Here is a 23063-nt window from a genome sequence, read left to right as displayed (position 1 = left end):
TGTAGGGGCCTTTAGTCATGCAGCCACTACTGGTGCACATAATAATAAAAGTAACAATTTATTTACATAGCACTTTTCAGACTTAAGTGTGAAGTGCTTTCCATATTAAAAGATTTCCAGAACAAGAATTAAAAAACAGAAACCCACAACATCTCACCCCTTTATCTACAGAATAAGGAGCACATAATCAAAAAGCCCTGGGCTCGTACATAGGCCAAGTGTAAAATGAAAGGAAGAAATAAGTCACATGTAAAATTCAAGTAAAGTAACCACATAAACTAGACTTGAGCTAAGGTTTCATATACTTTATGATATGATATGATCTCATACAAGGCAGATAGAATGCTGATTAAAAAAAAAAACATTTCAAAGACATTTAAAAGAGCATTAAGTAGACTTGAGTGCAAAGTACATTGAGGCACATATAAAATACTAAAGTAATGATACTAAACAATCGAGAATATGTAGGAAACAAATCACCAAAACAGTAATATGATATGATAATGGAAAGTAAAACAGTATCTGCTATGCATGTTAAAAAAAATAGCGACTGCTCTAGACAAGATAGATGCTGCTATCAACACTGTTCTAATTTGACGGAAAGTAACAACACTAATATCAGTGTTGGCTTAAAATTGCTAGGTTCAGGCAGATATGTTGGTTTCTAGTGATAAATTATGGAAAATTGAATCCCCTCCCGCATGTAAGTGGAGGGAACACAGTGTTCATGAACCTCAGAGGATGAAACCTGAACAGTTCCATGGTTTTGAAGGTAACAAGGTATCTCAAGTTAAAATTAGCCAAAATTAGCAATGGATATTCATCATCCATTTTGCTCATTACGTGACTTTTCCACCACCATCAGGACAAAATATTCTGTCGTTCAGAATAAATGTTTGACTGGTATTAAGTTTGAAGATAAGGTTAGGGTTTGAGGATGATGCTAGCGAAAAGCTTATTCGTTTCGAGACACACGATTTGTCAGAATATAATAAAAACATTGCCAGGAAATTAGCTGTTCATGAGTCCTAGAACATGAGCCCATGACTTTCGTATGTGATGCTGGTATCTCAAGTTTGAACGAAGAGACCTTTATGAAATGATCCAAGGAAATTCATCATCCCCTGAGGATAGATCCGAGTGTTTTTGCTCACCATCCTCTCTGTAACACCACCATCAGGCCAAAGTTTCCAAAGGTAGATTGTGATGAAATTTATCGAGCATGTTTGTGAGTCTCAAAGGATGAACCTTTCTTCAGCTTGAAGACGAACAAGTTTTTCTTCTAGTGCCAACCTAAAACCATAATCTGACTTTTGAACCAAAGATCTCTCATAACCTAATAAGCTGATTGCCAGGTACGTGACTGAGCCACTTTATGCTCCCAAGAGGATTTCATTTTAATCAACCCTTTCATTGTGCCAGTCTCAGAACAAACTTTACATTTTTTATCCGCATTAATGGTAGGGCTATAGCGAAATCTTCAATCTGTTGATGATTCTGTCCAGCGCTTTAATCTTGTGGGGTGTGATGAACATTGCAGCCTCCAGGGGCTGCTAGCAGGGCTTTAGACTTTGTCTTGGTACTGTTTTTCTTGGCACGTTTGCCTGACATGTAGAGAGAGAGACGCACACAGATTTCACTTGCAAACACCCCAAAACAGCTACTGAAGCTGTCTTGGGAATGATCATGAATTTAATAGAGCCTTTCACCATGAGTTTGGCAAACGCTCAGCTGGCTCAACAAAGCCAACTGCCCTCAAATGAAACACCCTAACTTGTAATGAAGCCAAGTTTCCAAACTGCTTTTTTCTCCCACATTTGGCTTCTGAAGGCATGCAATCAGGCACAGCTTATAACACAGAGGACTAAACACATATTCATGTAATTACTTTAACATAAACTGGAACTACTGTATATCAGAGGCTTGTTTTGGAAAAATCCAAATCCAGACAATGTAAGACTTGTGTAGATATGAATCTGTTTCAGACCCACAATGCTGTGCAAACAGTGAAGAACAGTGCGATTAATGTTAATATTAAACACTTCCACGGCTTCCCATGAGTTACAATTAGCCAGTTTCCCGCAGAGAATCATGTGAATAATGTATATAGTATTTCAGATCTCATTTTTTTACTTTTCTATACACTACTGATCCTACTCATGGATCTAAAATCTTGTTTGCAATGATTGTGTCGTGATGTCAAATGTGACCTACATAAGCAACCTCCTGATTCAAATTACTTGTATGAACAAGCGTGCTTCTGTTTCATTGTCATATTTTTTTATTCTGTGCATGCATTCAGCTTTATTCTAAGTGAAAAATATAAAATGTGGAATTTTTTTAATGGAAAAATCAGATGCACAGACACAGACCTGTTTTGAGCCACATTAGCAATAAGGCTCAAAGAATGGCAATGTCAAAGTTTTCACTTATCTAGTAAAATATTAAAGATCTGTTGAAAAATTAATTGGTTCAGACATTCATGGTTTCCCACATAGAAGTCCCAGTAACTTTGGTGGTCCCCTGGTTGTGACCTCTGTGCTATGAGCAACTTTTGGGCCAGAGTAACATGTCATGAATACTTCTGGATGGACTGGATATGAAATTTGGTGCACACATTCAGGCATTTGTTCTCTTGAGATTCTTTCATCTAGCGCCATCATCAGATCAAAATTTCAATTCATGCAATACTTTAATTTACCTTAAAAAAAAAAAAACAGTAGAACTAATGATTTTAATATGAGCGTCTGCTGTGTTAGTGTGTGGTGATAATTAGCAAATGTTAGCATGCTAACATAATGGTGACTGTGGTAAATGCCTGTACTACAATTAACTAGATACAGGATGCAAACATGGTGCCCATTCAGTCCAATTAGAATTGTCCAGCCGGTGCATAAGCCAGAAAGGTTTTCTAGCTTCCAGGTTTACTTCCTGGTTATACAGTCCACTGAATACGCCTGCTTTCCTCATAGACTTTACATTGTGATGATGTCACTTATTTTTAAATTGCTTTTCTTTCTTCTTGGAAACATTTACAAATATAGAAACCATGGATCAGAAATTCATAATAGAGTCATAATTGGAGTTTTTAGACTCATGATCTCTTTAAAAAATATCATCACATAGGATACTTTTTCAAAAGATAAAATCACAGATATGCAATATGTTTTATACATAAACATCTATGTTCAGCAGGCATTGATATCTACTATACACCATCAGTATGCTAGTTCAATTAGTATATAATTGAATGAAAATAAGAATTGCTGTGTTGTCGTTACCTTAGAGGGAGTGAGTCCTCTTTCATGGAACCTGCCCTGTTTCTACAGTAGCCCAGAAGTGACAAACCAGATACTGGCTCTAGATATGATCCTTCATGTTTTGCATAGTTTCAGGGCTATAGTAGGTTCTCCTAAATGCTTGGACGGGGTGAGGTGAGGTGTTTGCAATCTGCTAGCTCATTGTTAGAAGCCACAAAATCCTACACACTGAACCTTTAACAGTTGAAAGGGACATAAAGCTGACATTTCTGTTCGTTCTTAACTAATGCTATGCAGAGTTAAGCAGCTGGGCACTGGAGCCTTCTCCAGCCAATCAGATCTTCACATTTCATTTTGCTGGTGCACAGGGGAAGCTGATGGAACAAAAGTGAGGTTTTAACTAGCATGCTTATCCAGGCCTTTTGGTGGGATGGAGTTACGGCTGCATTGTGTAGATTAATGACTGTCACAGTGTGCTAATAGAGGGTGATGGTGGTCTCTGTGGTGAGGCCCCGCAGGAGACCAGTTGATTTACAGTGGCCAGTCACATTAACAGTGAAACCTCTACTGTAGATGCCAGGCAGCAGCCTCTCATGGTTCCTCACTTCACTCCTGAGTCTGGTATCCACTCTGCTCTTCTCTTTATCCTTTCTGTCAGAATCTCTCTCCTGTACCAGCTTTTCGCTTGACAAATGCACTTACCCAGATTTTTCTTCTTTGCCTTCCTTTCCCAGTTATATACTAATGCTCTCCTCCTCCCATCTGTGTCCTCCACCCTCCTCTCAGTGTTTCCATCACCTTACATAAACCCCAGTGAGGGGGAAGTCAGCCAGGCCCCAGACAAGAAAAACATACCCCCAAACAAGGATTTATGGAATGGGAACCTGGCGAACCCCAGCGAGTGGGTGTGTTTGCGAGTTCGTGGACGAAGGCGTTTCCACCCGGGGCAGTCTCTGACCCTCAGTGTACACTCATTACTCCTCACCACAGCTCCGCACAGCAGAGCACAAGCCGAGCCGAGGAATGGTGATGAATTAGCTTTTACTGCACTTCAAGTGAGACTGTGACATGCCATGCTGTCAAAACGGGTCATTGTGTCACTCCACATCAGTGTTCTGGGTTTCAACAGAATGTTTAAGGTCCAACTTAGCATTTCAGAACCTCCTGTACCCTGGCAGGGTTGGAGAGCTCTGTGGAAAGAACTGAATATTTTGACTTTTATGGCAAATTTTTTTGCAGAAAATACACATTATTGCTACCTTCTAAACTTTCAGATGCTACATATCGGTTGAACCCTATCAACACAAAGTCCACAATCTTCCATATTGTGTTTTCGGACCACCTGCTGGGCCACAGATGATTGACATTTAAAATAAGCAGTAGCTGAGAATTGCTTTGGCAGTGTTATTAATACCCATGGCTCATACAACAAGAATAAGTTCCCGGTTGTAATAAACCTGGATTACCCTTTAACTACAGCTGCACTGTTCCATGTCCTGAGAGAACCTTGTTTGGTGCGTTCCTGCCAACCTGTTCTTACTCCCAACACATCAAATACAGCAGCTTGGTCACGCATCAAAGTGTGATGCTGTAGGAACTCCTGTAGCATGGTTTCTGTAGGCACCCCTCTGGCGATAAGTTTTGATGTGGCATCAAAGTCAGGTGATGAAGTATAAAGAGTGGGAAAGTCCACGTATGGAGGAGGCAGACTGGATGGATGAGTCAAACAAACAGAGGACTTTTACCCAGGAGACTGAGAAAACAAAAGTCAACAGTTATGTAGCACACATACATTACTTAATGTAATGTATGTAAGTTAAGTTAAGTTATTAACTTACATATCTGCCATACTTTGTTTAACACAAACCATTATCTTTTCTTAAACTTAACCAAGTAGTTTTTATGCCTAAACCTAACCAAGGTCTATCTGGACATTGCATATTTCTCATGGCTAAGATGACCACAAAGCCCTGTAAGTGCAATACTGACAGTAGAGAGGGGCCTATAGTGTATAGTATAGTCCTTTTTCCTTTCTAATTTGATGGCTTAGCTTGACTTGGTTTGACTCAGTGCATCAGCCTGCACATTAGGGATTCGCATCTCACTTAGAACAGGGCTACATGCTTGACAGTGTGTCTTTTAACTGATGACATGCTTGACTTGAGTCAAGTTGCTTTAAAACAGTGGATAAATAGGTTTCATTTCCTTAAATTTCTTCACAATAAAAGTCTCCTGTCATTTTGGTACTTGAAAGTTTTTATTATGAAGCAGCAAAATCAGGAAATGTTGGCAGCAGCAACTTAGCATGGCCTCTGTCAGAAAAGTGAACATGAAACAGTAAAATCAAGCAGACACCTGAAGTTAAACTTCAAACCACAGAGATTCGGTTAGAAGCTACAAAAGTACAGAGAGCTGAACACACAGAGACTTTTAAAAATGTCTTTTTATCTGAGTCACACGCTGGTTTTGGGGTAGAAAGGGGGTTGTCACAGGTTGGTCGTGGTGGATGAGACAACACCACAACGGTTGGAGGCAGGTCAGACGCAATTTGGCCTCTGGAGATGGTCCATCTCAGGCATGATTCAACAAAGCTTGACTCAAACCTGGTAATCAAAAGCCCTTATATTTTGAAGTGTAGGGCCACTGACAAAGGTGCTGTATTTGACGAGTTGAGAGCATTGATGATCTCCATTCCATTGTGCAAAAAGTTAGCCAAATTATCCCAGATACGATCGCTGCCATCTTGTGCTGGTGACATCTTTTGGAGACTGTGCAGCAGTGATCCCAACTGGAGCAACATTATCAAGACCCTGCACATATACCTGGCCAACTCAATGATGAGCAGAGCTCACCAGAGCTTAAAATAAGCAAACTTACAAGAATGAACACTTTAACATTCATCGGTGTGATAAAAACTAGAAAACATCTTTGGGAAAATTTTATTTGACACGTACATTGATGTTTTAGTTTGGTCCATCTGCTAACATGGCGGGGTCGAGGTTTATGACCTGTACTGTGGCCAGCAATCAAGATGTTCTGGCTTCACTCTTAGGAATCTGCCTGCTTGTCCATATGTAAATTGTAGGAAGTGAGAACATGTTTTTCCTGCCGTTGAATAATGATCATGGTGATGAAACTAAAGGGATCTCTGATGCAGAGAACTGATGCACGTCACTGCAGACGAGCTGTCTTTCAACCCACTGACCTCAATGCATGCAGGAATGTGTGCATAATAATTTGCACCTGCACTAGAAGAGCCAAGTCTCAGTGAGTTGAGAAGCTGTGCGTGATATGAGCATGAGTGTGTGTGTATGTTTTATAGTCACAAGTGCTCCTGAATTAATGTTTGTATGTTGAGTGCATTTCTGTGAATGTGGATGTGTCTCTATATATGTGCAGAATATGTCGGCCGACGTTATTCAACCTATTAACTGCTGATTCTGGAGAAACTGAACAGAAAGAGTGTGCTGCCAGGACATGGGGTAATAGGAAACACATGAATGTGCAGCACAGTGTCGGCTGTCTGTGTCTGTGGTACAGAATAGTGTGTGTGTGTGCGTGCCCAGGATTGTGTCTATGCATGCTTTAAAGACTCATATTCACTGAGTCTGGCCCAGACAACTGAGGCAAGAAAAACAAAGAAGAAGTGTTTGTATTAGAGCAGAGAGAGCTGGCACGTCTGCAAGCTGCAGAGCTGAGTGTTCATTTTCCCTTTTCCTACCAACTGGATCTGGACCACTATTATTTCACAACCACATTACTGAGTAGCCATGCACAGACAGAAATACACAGCAGTCTCACAGTTTGCTTAACTCTTAAGTTTTAATGTTCTCTCTTATGCACTTTGATAGGCGTGGTTTTGGCATTTTGGGCATGAAAATGGTCAAATATAATAATTCTGAGCTACTCGCAGATTTTAGCATTTTACTCCATAACAATGTAACTGATGATTGCAGCCAGCCTCAAAAACGCAAGTCAAAATCACTCATGTTAGCCTGTCATGTTCAGAAGTGGAGCTTCTGTGGTGCCATTCAGACATGGTGTGTTAGGCCTGTAAGCCGTGAGCATGAAGCTAAAACAACTTTCCCAGCTAAAGCAGCAATGTGTAGATCAACAGGCAGAGCCTCAGTGGAATCTCCAGCTCATGTAGCGAGAGGCCCCCAAGGTGCACCCTCCGCTCCCCAACGCACCAGTCCACCACAGATCCTCCCGTTCAGTCCGTGCTGTCTCACGTTGAAATCAGTGGAAATCAATGGCACCGTCTTTCTTTTGTTGAGGCATTTGTCTGGTTTTCACACTTTGAGTTTCAAAGAGGGCTTTCCACATCACAAAATGATTGATTTCTGTCATATTAAAAGCCTAACAGAGGGTTGTTTCAGGCATAAGATTTAAAATGTGGCATGAATGACCAGCTGTAAACACAACATCTGACTACTAACACCTTGATGTGGTGTTAGTATGGTAGTATGGTGTTAGTATAGTCTGGTTTGGTCTCCACCAGATGTGTCCATTCTGAAAGTAATAAACTGTTAGATATAGTGTAACATTCCACTCAATTTTATTTTAATGCAAGACATCCTCACACCTAAAAAACAGTATAGGTTGATTGCCAGTGACTCTCAAAACGACATATATGGCCACTGGTCTGATGATATTAGACATGTGCTGAATGTTGTGAAATGCCATAAGTTTGGTTTGGTGTAGGCAACAAAACTATTTTCTTAGCTTCAGGAAAAGAATGAGATTTGGGTTAAAATAAATATGTCATGAATGTTACATGATGGAAGTGAGTTACTTCAAATTTTAAATAAGTCAAAAGTCAAGACTTTTAGTCTCCATGAAAATCATGTGTTTGTTTGACCCATCCATCCACCTCAACTTCCTCTTTCATATGCAAACTTTGTCATTCTTTATACTTTGTTCATGTCATAATCATTATCATATCACTATACTACTGGTCGTAGTAGAGGTTGCTGCCCAATAATAATGTAAATATCGGTCTTATAACATTGTGGAGTTAAAATGCATAACCCCTGCATAATACGCGTCTGCATCTGTTCACCAAACCACTTCACCTGTGCGTTTCTTTTTTCTCTCAAATGAGAAACTACCTGCTAAACAACTTTTTAACTCTAGTTGCTAAAAGTCCACAATTAATAACATGTAATATCAGTCAGATTAGTGTGTTCTACCATTTTGCAGATAACACAGGTTTAGTTCCATGTGTCTTTTAATTCTCTTAGCTATTATTTTTCCATCTTCCTTTTCTTTCAACATTTTGGTCAGTGTTTCTTTGAGCCTACTGTTTTTCCTCACAGATGTTCCTCACAGGCTGCGTGGATTTCCCCTGCTCTGGTACAGTGACTGGGCTTAGTGCTGCAGCAGGCTGCAGATGTTTAGACCCAGGCCTGTCTGTATCCCACTATGTTAGTTTTAAAAAGTTAATCCAGGCTGGATTACCTGAGAAACCAGAGCAAACAGGGTCCTTTCCTTCTTAAACAAATCTAAGCAGCCTCTGTATTAACGGGTTTCTACTATACAAACACTGCGAGTTTGGTCCTGATTAATGTAGTCCGTCCAAACAGCCAACAAGCTGCGGAAAATCACCGTGTGTGTTTATGTGTGTCACTGCATGTGGAAACGGTGGTCTGAGATGTTCAACTGGAGTGTTTACTGGCTCTTCCTCCCTGCTTCTGTTCATTATCAGCACGCTACAGAGACAGTGGAGGGTTTGTTTGTTGTAGATGTGGCAGATCAACACAGACTTGGCAACGCAATGCCGCATTCCTCCAAAAATCACTGGAAACTTCAGTACAAGTCAAGTTCCAGTGGGAAGTTTGAATCAAAAAATATGGAAAAGTAACTTTACGTAAATTTAAATCATTCCAAATTGACTCACATGAACTCCAACAAATACAAATTTAAGGCCCTCTCACTCTCAAACACACACGCACACGCACACACACACACACACACACACGTACATAACACATAGGGAGCCATAATAAAGCAGCTTATTAAACCATCAGCACCTTCCCAGCTCGGGGTGTTCAGTGAGTGACATTTAAGGGCAGTGTGACTCAGTTCATTAAACGGGATCAGACATAACGGGACCTCCCTGCAGGGGGAGGGGTCAGATGTCGTGACCCCTGGGTTTCAAGGGGCATGGGTGGATGGGCGTAGGCGGTGCTGGTCTGTCAGTTTGATTCAGCCAGGCCAGTTTGAGAAATGGTGTCGAGCCACGCAGTAGTTGGCTGAAACTTTAACATGGAAATTGGGTTGCAGGAGAAAGCCAACAATACCCACGTTACTGGAGTGCATTTAAACGCACATATGTCTGCAGCCTCCCTGCTGCCCGCCTGGGGCTGATTAACGGTTCAACAAGTGCTGTTCCCTGATCAAGATGGCTCTTTGATCAATCAGGAATCATGGACGAAAGCGGTGTGTTTAGGAGAGGTCTGCCTGTTGGAAACCCGGGAACTAAGAAATGATTTATAATAGAGCATGGTAAGAGGAGGAGGAGGAGGAGGGGAAAGGAGGTGGAGGAAGAGGACGATAAAGAGAGGAGGAGGAGGAGGAGGAGGTAGAGATTGCTGAGGTCATGGGTTTGAGGTTGGACCAGTTTATGTAGCAGATTTCCACTTTGGCCTGTTATTTGGGGTTAAAAACATAAGTGTGCGGCTTCAAATGAGCATACCAGTCAAGATAAGCCGATCAGTGTTTCCCAAGAGAAAGCAAAACTTGATCGGAGACGCGTCTCAATATGTCCAAAATTGTCCTCTGTGGTCAACCCAAACAGAAAACATGGCCATAGTGTCTGTGACATCAGCTATAATTTTTTATAGGGATACTTAGCATCTGACGGGAGGGTTTATACTGCAGTGGAGTGGAGAAAAAATAGCATTTTCTTTTAGCAGAATGGTTTATAATTGGCAAGAACCTGAAAAAAGATCAGCCCCTTGAGTTGATATAATCTAATAAAGAATGCAGTAATCTACATGTCTGAGGACATGCATACTTAGGACATCTGTCAATCATTTTTGTTGTGAAGAGGAAAGAAAGTCTGACACTTAAGGCTTTTCTATTTTAGGCCAGATACATAGCAGCTTAACAAGACAACACATCTACAGCCATGCTAGCAGCGCTGCGAGGCTGTACTTGTACAGCAGAAACTTTGACTTAAATGCTAACATCAGCTTGCAAACATGCTCACAATGATGCTTAGATGGCATAATGTTAACCATGTTTAAGCATGTTAGATTGGTAATATTTGCTATTTAGCACTAGAAACAAACTGGTGGCTCTAATGGACACATCAGAGGATCACCAGTCAGTAGGATTTGTTCAGGATGAATGTCTGTAAAGGATGTCTTGGTAATCAATTTGATAGGTGTTGAGGTATTTCAGTCTCGACCAATGTGGTGAACTGACTGACCAACATTGCTATCCCTGCAGCCATGCTCCTGGCATAAATCAATCATTTGGTCTGAGAGTCTGCAAAACAATAAATAACAATGGCGTCTGCATAAAAATTTTTATTTGTGTGTGGAGCATCCAAACCAAGACTATTACTGTGTTCACAAGTGGATAAAAAGAAGTGGCCCCAGAACTAAATCCTAGAGAGCACACTTAGTTACATTTAGATGCTTGCTTAGCCTTTATATCTGCACACAATGTTTTCTATCCAATAAATTCTTCCGTAACCACTGCCCAGGTTAAGTTTAAAGACCAGTACTGGGGAAACAGCGATAGCTGATAATTAGCAAAGACATTTATCAGTAAAACCAACATGTTGTCATCCTAGGTCATCAGATACTGACGCTGCTTTGCATGCCTCTGTGTTTCATACAAGTGAACAGGGTTCCTCTTAGTATTTGTAAGAGACATTCAGCAAGGAAGTATTTTTAACAGGTGGTTAATTTTGTGAAATGATCACAGTTTGATTAGGTTTCAGACCCAAAACTACTTGGTTGAGCTTAGGAAAAGGTTGAGTGTTGCATTTAATTGTGCTCTGTTGCATTGTATTATGTTGTGGTGCAAATCATATGACACCTGAGCCGTAATGCACATAAGGTTACCTAACTTAACAGTTTATGCATTATTCACATTGGACACAAACCCATTCTCCTGGGTAAAAGTCCCATGTTTCTTTGGCCTACTCTGCCACCCAACAACCTCCATACAGAGACTTTCTTGCTCTTTTTACTACAACACATACAGCAGATGAATTGACCAAAATGTCTCTCTTCAACATTTAACATCTCCTCAGTGAATCAGTACGTTTCAAAATCGGAACCAAACACACATTTGCCAGACATACTGAGAACCCTACTTCTTGTGGAACAATTTTCTTTCCAAGACAGAATTTTGAACAACTCCTCTATAGAAAGTTTGGCTTTTGGAGGGTGCTATGATACAAATATACTGTTCTCGGTTTTATCCAAAAATATTGCTATCTCTTCCAGGTTTCTGTGTAACCCACTGTTTCTGTTTTCTTCAGTTTCTCTCATTTCCCCCTTTCCCATTTGCTTTCTATTGTTGTGCACCTCTCTGTCCAATCATGGAGTGTTTTAGGGATTTCATCTCTAGGGGGGGAGGGTGAGACTGTCTCTATTAAAGGACAGCCAGCAGCTGGCCACGCCTGCTAAATCCTCCCCACAAAACCCACCCACCAGCTCCATCTGCTTCCCAAGTGGAACCCCCTGACTCACACACACATCCACAGATACACACACACACACACACACCACACAGACACCTACTTGGTGCTCTTTGATCCCAAGAGAGCGGAAGCCTACATCTGTTCTTAGTACATCAAATCCCTTTAAAACAATGAAAGCCTTGTTGGCTTTTAGGGTGTATGACAGTGGAGTGACGAGTGATGACACTCGTCCATTCACACGCAGCCACTGTATTTCTTCACACACACAGAGGTACTGCGCTTCACTGACCTTGACCTTGACGGATGAGTTTGGCTTCTAACTGTTTTCACACTACGAGCTGTTAACCTTTAGCAAGGTCTGTACGCTCTCCTGTGTCTAGAAAGGGAAAAGGCAAAAATTTAACTAGAAGTCACAAGATGTTCCTTAAAAAATCTTCATGCATGTTAGTAGAGAGTAGTTGGCAGTGCACCAAAAAGAGATAATGATTCTTAAATACCTTTCAAAATGGCACTATTTCATGGTCGGCCCTTTGTCCCTGGGTCAACAATCGCAATCCAGCATTGGTTGGGAGAGCTAGAGAATAAATGTAGTGAGGAACCGACACCAACAAAGCAGTGAAACAGAGAAATGCAATGTTAATTTCAAATTGTTTCCAAGCAGTTACGTTCTAAACACACCCATGCAGCTGAAGCAAACCTTCATCCTGTGTTGTGTCCTTGGCGTGTGTCTTTCTCTGCAGCTCTCACAGACAGAGAGCAGGGCCAGGTGAGGCAAGATGTATTAGATTGGATGCAAACTGCTACCTCACCACCAGATGCCACTAAATCCTCCACACCGTTCCGACAAGGAAGAACCCTTTAAATTTTGGAGTGAATCCGAATCTCAGGGCAGATAAATGAATTATTTTTCACTTTCACGAACATTGCGAGATACATTGCATTTGGCCTTGGCGGAGTTGTGCGCTCTCCAAGTGCCCTTGTAGTTACAAATTTATTAGGTGATAAACACCATTGAAGAACAATATAAATTAAATGAAAAAGATCCAAGGTTACTCCTGCATGAGTCCTGTCTTGAAGAGAGGGCATATGTATGCATTTAAAATATGTAAAAATGTAATTTAAATCACTTTTACATTTCAGTTATAGTGCTTGCAGTACATGTTGCATATTCCTGTTTTATTTTTGCCCCAGGCTCCGTTTCAGGTTAACCTAGAGCTGCCTCTACAACTGCAGTTACACAATAAGAGACTCATATGATACTGATTTTATACTGGACTCATTATTTACACATGCTTTGCACATGTATGCACTTCCCACCCAGGAATACATGTAAATGCATGTACACAGACACATGTAGATAAATACGGCGCTCACCCAACGTTTGAGATTCCTGGTGAATACAAGCTGCTTCCACTGGGAACTGACTACCAAAGACCGGGCGAACGACATAGAGAGACAGAGAGAGAGAGAGAGGTAGAGAATATGAGGCGGTAAAGAGGAAATTCAGGGTAGAAAGGGACCTAAGAGAGCCAATGAATTATTTATTAGTCCACAGCACCCTCCTCTTCTTCATCCTTTACTCCTCCTTCCTCCTTTTCTTCCCACTCCTCCTCTTGTTCCCCTGCTCCCTCTTCCTCTTCATCCTCTCCTCCTCTTTCTCTTGTACTCTCTCCACCTCCCCGTCCTCTACTCCCTCTTGCTCAGCATCCTCTAGTCCTTCCCTTTCATCTCTTACTCCCTCTTTCTCCTCCTCTTCATCCTCTACTCCCTCTTGGTCATCTTCCACTTCCTCCTCCACTCCACCCCCCTTCACTCCACCATTCTGTCTTTGTCTTCATTTCCTCAGTGTTCTTCCTTTTCCCTTGGCTGACCCTTAAAATATTTTCCAAAATGTTGTAATGGTACTTTCTAAGATATCATGCTGTGGAAGTGTTGTGCTTGTTAGTTTGACATTGACTTCAAATGACTGTTGATAGCAAAATGTTTCCACATTAGAGACGGCTGACAGCTGGTTCCTCCACACTCCAGTATTCATGCTAAGCTAGGCTAATCATCTCCTGACTTCAAGCTCTATATTTAGATATCAATCCTCTCATCTAACATCCAGAAAGAAATCAAGTGAGCAGATTGCCACAGAGGTGGGACCAAGTCATTGTATTGCAGGTCCACAGTAAGTCTCAAATCTTTGCACTCAAGTCCCAAATCAAGTCACAGGTCAAGACTGACAAGTCCCAAGTCAGTTCCCAAGTTCTAAACTTGGGTTTCCTAAACAGGTCAGTACACTCTTCACCAAATGTAAAGACATTTTAACAACAGAACCTTGACTTACCATTCTTTGTGCTTCAAATGTGGACTGAAGTTGGAAATTGTTGCGCTGTTTTCGATCTGCACATTTTCCATAATGCACTTTGTTTTATTGGCCACCACAAAGTATTTGTGTGCAAACGATATCATCTTTGGTATAAGTTTTTCCAGTAAGGTAATGCTAGTTCTTCATGGTTGTCTGCTTAAACTTGAAAAACTGTTTCATACAATAGAATCATCTATTAAGTCTAACGCAGCTTTAAGACCACAGAAAGACAAACATTTTAGATGCAGAACAACATTACAGTAAACAGAGCAAAGTTCAATCTTCATTCAAAAGAATGCAGCACACCCACCAACTTTGTTTCCCTAAACCAAAGGAATGGGGTGATGATTGTGCCAAGTGCAAAATGTACAAGATTCTGACTTGGTGGGAATGGATAGCATTAATGTTACCTGGTTTGGGAAAATAATTGATTTGTGGCACAACTTTTAAACAACATACTTTTTCATCTTTGGGATGGTGGATCAGTGGTTTCCACATGGTGTATTGAGGCACAATGGTGTTCTGTAAGGTTAAGTCCTTCAGATTTTGTGACAACCATGAATTATTATTGCAATATACAACTATACTAAAAGTTCCAGTTCTTTGTACACACTCATTTTCCAACATAGAGGCAAATTCTACACCCTAAAAAAAAACTTCTGTCACAGTGAACCTCAGTTTTCACTGTTTGGGCAGTTGCTTGATGGTGAGAAATGTTTGACACTTTTTTTTCCCCACTTGCACTCTGATTGCTGTTAGGCCACTCTTGCATCCATTGAATAGGTTGGTTATAGAGGCTATTTTGCATGGATATGAATACAGGTGTGCCTTGAGATTTTGGGTTGCCCTTGGTTGGCCTTGGGCACAGAAATTTTGAAAACCAATGGTGTAAGGTATCAAAAGGCTCAAGTTCAATCAAAATCACTGGTGTTAAAGTTTAAGTAGAGTTGCAAATGTGGGTCAAATTTGTGACTCAAGTTCAAGTTCTGTGATTGAAGTCCACACCTCGTGATTATCAGACTGTTGAACTATTCCCTTAACTGGTCTTGGTCGCAACCTAAGAGAGTAATGAGAAAGACCGGTGACCAAGACCAAGATGAGACTGAGGCAAACATTGTCCTGAGATGAGAACATTCTTGAGTCATATGATGGCGCATGCATGCAAGTAAAGGTGTGCACTGTGCCAGAAGTTATGGAAAGTCCAGTGAGCAAGTCCAGTAAGACCTCAGCAGCCTCCCGGGGATGAGTTATACAGTTTGATGGCCACTGGCAGGAATGATTTCCTGTGTGTCTTGGTGGAACATCTTGGGGTTTTAAGTCTTTGGCCAGGAGAAGCTGTTCATGATGTTAAGCAACCTGGACAGCATCCTTCTCCTTCACTGCATCCAGAGAGTCCAGCTCAACCCCACCTGCAGTATAATCCTCTAATGTTTCAGTACATCATCAAATGGTTTTGTGACTCATGAACAAAACTGAAAATCTCTTCACCAAAGAAAAAGTAAACGGGACAGTTGATCATTTGCTCAATTTCACAAGCACTCGTTGTTTTACCTTCTCACACCGACAGCACATTTAATGAACTTATGCTCATTACTGTGGCGACTGACTGTTGACTTCAAGCTGCAAGGAAACATGAAAGAAACTGAGATGTAATTGCTTTATTATTTTTTTTTACAATGTCAATTATCTGGCCTGTGGCACTGACAGATGTGTGTTCTTTCTCTTTGTCTGTTTCAGGTGGCTGTTGTTAAAAAAGATGAAGACAGAGATGCTGAGACGGAGGATCCAGACGAATGAAAGAGCCCCAGTTCTCTTTATTTATTACCTTCACAATACGTGTGAGCGTGGGTGTACATGTGTGTGTGTGTGTATGTGTGTGTGCGTGTGTGGCGTGTGCATGAGGAAGAGAGCGAGCATTGAGAATAGATATGAATGCATGTGTGCATTATGAACGGTACCTAAGATTTCAGGCTATCATTTGCAAATTTTGTTTACTTTTTATAAGGTTCCAATAACTCATATATCATTGTCACAGTATAAACAAAAGGACTTTACTATTGGTACATATTGTGTTTTGTGTTTGTAACTAGCCTCCTATTTAAGAATGTATATTTGTATGTATGATATACTCATCTAGAAACTATATAATGGACAATTTTAATATTGCTTCATCTTCTCACCACTATACTGCTCTTGCCAAGACACATAACTCAAAAGACACACACAGGAGACATGCAAAACTAAATCTATGAAACAAAATCAATGCAGTCAGTTAAAAAAAAAAAAAGACTTTAGTTTCTTTCTAACCAGGTTCAATTTTAATTTGTGGAGCCGCAGACGACAATAAAGAAAAAAAAGGAGGGCTTTCAGGTGGTGTAGCACATCGTCTGGCGGCCATATTGGAGGTCCTCTAGTCTTAGGTAGCTGAGAACAGCTGGTGTTCTTTTAAAAGTACGTGTCTGCTGACTCAGCAGGTAAAAATGTGGTTAATTTGCATCTACTTTAAAAGTTGAACTTACGTCATGTGACTGGTTTTGTGTCAACACGATGTTAGCTTGTTAGCTGACTAACTGTGGTATTTGTCACGTGACTGTCACCATTTTGGTATCAAAAAAACCTGATTTAAACACTAAAGCGCACATGTAGTAGTTGGTAGGAAATAGAGGTTAGTCGCTGTAAATTAACATTTTAATCTTTGTCAGATGTTTCTCTTTCTCTCATTTGGGTGGGTTAAAGTTGCACATTTGGACTTTATTTTTTTTTAAAGGAAATGCATTTTTCATGGCCTTATTTTGGTAGTTTTGACCATCATTCCCATCAGTTACCAGAGTATTTCACTCAAAAGTAGCATTGCTGAGCAGGGTGTTAATACGGATTTAATTTACAGCTGAAACATGCTGCACCTAGGCGAATGTGCAAAGTGGTCATTCTGAGATTTACCTTCTGCATAACAGCTTGCTTGGCATAAGTTCGCAGAAACTTTTAAATGTATCTTTGCATAAAAATAATTTTAGCTTTAGCCATGTTGCCACTTGCACCCAGTGGCCAACTTAGGTACTGCAATAAAACATATCCACTGTGGTCCAAAGGTTATTTTCCCCTTTGAACATAATTCTAAAAGTAATATCTTTAGCTGAGCTATCTAGCTAATGGCAGCTACAGTTAGCAGCAGTTATCAGTCATCGGGAAAATAAATCACTGAGAGTTGAGGCAGAGCAGACTGCAGGTTTCGCATGTACTCAATCCAGAAGAATCCATTTAACCTGTTATTGTGGTTGCATCTTGTCATTTTGCACACAGATGTATGACGACCGCTAACACAGAGAATATACACAGATTAGGGCTGGGTATTGTTTAAAAAATTACAATACCAGTATCAATACCAGTACCCTTAAAGTGATGCCAATACCGATAGAGTACTTTGGTACATTTGATAGCTTTTGTCTTCTTCTACATTCCTAAAACAGTCCACCCACATTTTGAACATTTATCTGTATCAGACGCCACAGGTGTGTTGTATATTCATACTTTCTTTTTGCTTTGGTGGAATACTGGCATGCTAAACTGCCAAATCCATCAAATATACCACGGTCAACGTCATTAAACCACAGATTGTATGGGTTGTAGCTGCTGCAGCAGTGGGCCAATCACACGTTCAAGTAATACAAATAGTCAAATCGACTGCAGGTATTGTTTCACTGGAGAAGTTTCAACACCACTTGATACTGGGTTAGTTTGATCAATACCATAAAGGTACTGTGCTTACGTTTTCACTGCTTATATATGGATTAAAATATTTGCAGTTCAATGTTATTAATGATTATAGTGAACTTGTATCTTACACTGTGCTCTACAGATAAAACTTTGTGAGTAAGATGTTATCATAATCTTTAAGAATGATGGCCAAAACTGCTAAACTAAGACCCTGATTGGAGAAAAATTCTAGTAAAAAGGATTCTTCTTTAATTTTTCTAAATGGACCTCCATGATGGAACCAGACCTGCTTTATACGAGTTTTGTGTTGCAACTGAAAAGCCTCTCTAACATAAATGATCTCTGCTGGAGATGTTGACGGTGCACACATAAGACAACAGGGACAGCACCAACCAGTGTGCGTAAGAATATAGACGCAATACTGTAGTTGACAACAGCTGTAAGTGTGTGTCTGACAGAGAGGTGTGTGCGTGCTAGTGTGTGTGAGTGTATAAACCATGGGCAATAGCTAAGCATTGGTGCTTCCATCCATGCATATGAGCTAATGTACAAAAAGTGAAACACCAAGGCAATAGGCTGTGTGGCCTATTGTTTGATCCGGCCCACGACAATCCTCCCTTTCACTTTATCTGATACCGTCGCAAGATCTGCAATATTCTAACAGAAACAGATAATCTCTGTTAATAACTGTAACTTTTTGTTCAGTTTGATTGATCTGGAGTTTTTTCTTACATGACAAATTAAGCAAGTGTAGGGATGAGTGCTTTGCAGTGGTGTGTGGTAGTGTGTGTGTGTGTGTGTGTGTGTGTGCTGTATGTGTACTGTAGGTGGTGATTAACTTTGATCAGTCCCTTCACCACCAACATGTGCTCTTATATGTGTGCCCCTCAACATCCTACATGTTCTAAATGTTTTGGAACTTTTTATGACCCCATGACGAGGTCAGCTGTATAATGTAGTATCATCTGCAAAGATGTTTACACAGTTTTTTTGGTCTTTCTGTTTTGTGTGAAAATATCTGAATATTACAGCTTAGACGTATGGTGATAATTGTGAAGTACTATCAATACAATGGCTTCCTCTTCAATCTTGATCAGTTTGAAATCGACTGAAACAATAATATTGGCCCTGCACTGTTGATTAGCTGAGGAGATGAGGCTGCAAATGTGACGTCATGGACAATTGGAAACTGTGGATACTTGTCATGTCACTTCACTGCCTCTTAAACACACTCACACACACACATACACACACGACACACTCACATTTATAATATAGATGTCTTGCCTGCTAGGATAAACTTCCCGCACCCATCTAGTCCTCTCAGCTACGGTACAGTATAAACCTGCAGCCCCTCCATGCCCCCTTCCAGCTGGTATTTGCTGTGCAGTCTGTCACTTCAAGGATAGGTTTGGAATTTTTCATGTCTATCTTAATGTAATGCTCCCTCTTCTCCATTATGGCTATGAAGTGTTACTGTCACGGTGTAAGACATGGTGTCAAAATGCAATCCAAAGTTCAGCTGAAGCTAATATGAGGCTTCAGCAGTCTGCCAAATCGAGCTGTTATCTTTGTCAGGCAGCCATATGTAAGTGCATTGACAGGTGTTTTTCTCAAGAGCTGGTGGACCAAAGCATAACTTAAATTAGAAGCAATAATGGATGTGGCTGGGATGGGTATGGCCATATTGTTCTGTTGCTGGACAAGCTGGCAGTTGTTTGCTGGTGACTGGCAGGAGATACAAAAGTACCCATTCTGTATATTTTCTTGTGCCAATTAACTGGAAATTGATTACACTTGGGCAGAAACTTGGATTCAGAATGCTAAATTCATTTTTTGTCCTCTAGTGGTCATAAACCACTTAATTAGGCTTCAGATACACTTGTCAATGATTGGCTGATCAGGAACAGCTGGGCAGGACACAGTAAAGTGAGTTAGGTAAAAGCTGAGTTAGCCAGATCAAGTGCAATATATTACCAAAGGTATCCCTCATCCCTGTCTCAGTAAACAGAGACAGAATTTCATGTTTTAAAAAAAAGACTGCAACTCCCTAAAATGCCCACTTGATACCCTCACCCTGTCATAGCCTGTTCCCCCTACTGGTGACTAGCAAGAGTTACAGAAGTATTAGGTACTGTACATTTTCTTGTGCTGATTATTGATTACATGTTGGCGTGAAATTGAATTCAGACTACTTAGTTTAGTTTTTCTGTCCTCGGGTCTTTTGATTGACTTATCAAGAAAAGCTGGGCAGGGCACAGTAAAGTGAGTAAAGTGAGGACGAGTTAGCCAAATCAAGTGCAATATATGATCAAATGTATCTCTCAGGAAACAGAGACAGAATTTCATATTAAAAAAGACTATAACTTGCCAAAATACCCACTTGCTACAAAACGACAGCACCTAGCCCTGTTGCAGCCTGTTCACCCTGCTGTCGACTGGCAAGACATACAGAAGTATCCTCTGCTGCACATTTTCTTGTACCGGTTTTCTGGAAATTGATTGCAATAGGGTGGAAATTTTGATTCAGACTGCTGAATATTAATTTTGACTGAACTTTGGAATGCATTTTGCACAAAATAAGTGTCAATTTTGTCCCCAATCACTTCACAGCCATTGTAGACAGGAGAGATGATTATAACAATCCATAACTCTTTCGACATAATGTGACATACATGCACATAGGCAACTGAGTTAAGGTAGTCTTGAAAGTATTTGAACCTATACTTTACAGGAGGAAAAGCAATGAAGAGAGGGAATAAAGCGCTTAGACATCTTATCATGTCCAGCTTCTTCCACCATAGACAGTAGTGGCTCGGAGGCAAAATAAATAATTATGGGCTAGTCTCTCCCTGATAGCGTTTTGAAAATGCACTTTAAAGAAAAATCAGTTTGCCCTACATTCCAGCCTGTATGGTCACTTTTATGCACTTGCTTTGCCCTTAATGACAAATATATAAATATATATATATAACCTTGCTTTGCCTGACGGAAAGCAAACCAGCCCTTCTTACAAATGTAAATATCATCCCTGGTTTTGAATCTTTACCACAGATTGAGGAGAGCTGGTAGAAATGCTGCACTTGAAGTTATCTCGCGGCTTTTCAGTGTCATCCCCGGGCTGTGATTGTGTGGCGGAAAAAAGGGGAGGAGAGGGGGTGGGTAATGCCAGTAAAGCGGCGTGACAGAAGAGGGTTAATACCATCGAGCTGTGCTAAGATTGCCCAGCCTCATGTGGCTTTAAGGGATTGCAGGCAGTATTAGCAGCTGAATAATTATTTTTGGGATGTTTCTCCTTGTGCACACTTCTGGTGTGGCACACATCGCTTCGTTTTCCCCCCTCGACACTCTTACTCGTGTGGAGCTTTGGCAGCCTGCAGTCTTGTACAAAAACTTATATTTTTGAGTCCTGTGTGGGCAGAGCTCCTGAAGGCGCTCTGCTCAAACTTGAATGTTCTTCATATATTTCAAATAAAGTCCAGAGAAGGAAGGTGGAATTGCACATTTAGCACTGTGACAGGAGAAATAATATCACTAGAGATGTCAAAGGTGGAAATAAGGTGGTGACACACCTTGGATGAAGTGAAATAGTGATGCTTCCACTATGTCTGTAAACAGGGTTGCAAATGTCCCCTTAATGCTATCAAAGAGAAATCATATATGAGAATACATATATGATGAATATAAATATAAGGCATCTATTTTTGGCATTCTTTATCATGTGGGCAGAAGTGGTTATTGGTAGGAAAAACATATAGGTTGGATCCATTGTGCATCCTTGCTGTGCTGAACAATGAATCTGTGTTTGCAACTTTTTTCGACAAAGCTTCTCTCGCGTTTTATTTTTTCTTTTTGTATGCTGCACTGAAAATACATCATTTTCACAAGTGGTTTGGAAAACAGAAGTGTCGTCAGTCACTTCATCAAGTGAAACAATATAGTATACAGTAGAATAGCTGTTGCATTATTTGTTACGACCTGTATGTAATGTTATTATGGAAGATGTAATGTCCTTCTGTAAATGTTGTTTAATGTTGTTTTACCTGAAATAAAAATTTATTAATGCTTCAGATGTGTTTGGGGAGCTCTCTGTCGAGTGCCTCTATGTCATTTTCATGCAGACAAGCGAAGGCCAGGAGTCCTGATCGCCAGCAGAGCAACAAGATGTGTTCTTTTGGACCATAGAGGTCACAAACATATGGAAGCCCAATTTCACAAGTAAAAAAAAAAATGTATATTCATGGTAAGTCATAATTCTGAGATTTAAAAAGTTAGAATTATAAGTTACAAGTTATAATTTTGACACAAAATAATAATTATTATGTGAAAAAAATCTGAATTATTAGATAAAAAAGTCAAAATTAAGAGATCAAAAAGTTGGGAAAAAATTTTTTTTCTTATAATTATGGCATTTCAACCTTTTATCTCATAATTATGACTTTTTATCTTAGAATTTTGACTTTTTTAGCTAATTATTCTGGCTTTTTTTCCTCCAAATCTGTTTATTGAATTTTAAAACCTTTCAAAAATGATTAAAGTACAGACTGTACAAGGTGAACAACAACTATTTTCTGAACAACACCAAACCCTTATCCCCTTGGTTCGTCCATCCCATACCCTCAACCAGCTCTGGTCATGAGATACATAAAGAAAAAAAAAAGGGAAGTTAAAATGCATTTTTTTTAAGTCTGAGAAGGGAAGGAATATTAGGAGAAATCATTAGGAGAAAATATTATTAGAATTTTATTAGGAAATTAGCCAAAAAACAATTTAGGTGGTTGTTCAGTCCTCTTCTGGGGCTGGTGAGATGTACAAAAAGGGTTCTATGTGTCTTTGAATTTTCTGATAATTGTAACTTTTTATCTCATGACTTCGGCTTTCCATATGATTTTCCATATACTGTATAATATCAGAAATGGGCTTCCATGCACAGCACTGGTGTTTTTGCATGTTTCTGTCCTCTTATTACAAACACAACACTTTGAGAAGCAGACCTACTGCCTCAGATTTATTTTCAAACCCTCCAGGCAGCCATTAGCCGAACAGAAACTTTGTGTTGTTGTTGATGGGGTAATGC

At 40.2% G+C, this 23063-nt stretch overlaps 1 protein-coding gene across 3 annotated transcripts in view; it reads left to right on the top strand.

Moving 5' to 3' along the window:
- Positions 1-16964, top strand: part of cdk14 (cyclin dependent kinase 14) — a 314716-nt gene extending 297752 nt beyond the window's left edge. For all 3 annotated transcript variants that reach the window (XM_084725970.1, XM_084725971.1, XM_084725972.1), the window contains one exon: positions 16010-16964. The gene's annotated coding sequence lies outside the window, so the exon portion shown is untranslated. The remainder of the gene's footprint in view (positions 1-16009) is intronic.
- Positions 16965-23063: the final 6099 nt, after the last annotated feature.

This window comes from Lutjanus erythropterus, chromosome 9 (assembly GCF_056507025.1).
Source record: "Lutjanus erythropterus isolate fLutEry1 chromosome 9, fLutEry1.hap2, whole genome shotgun sequence".
Taxonomy (NCBI): Eukaryota; Metazoa; Chordata; class Actinopteri; order Lutjaniformes; family Lutjanidae; genus Lutjanus; species Lutjanus erythropterus.
This window is presented reverse-complemented; position numbering and strand designations above follow the sequence as displayed.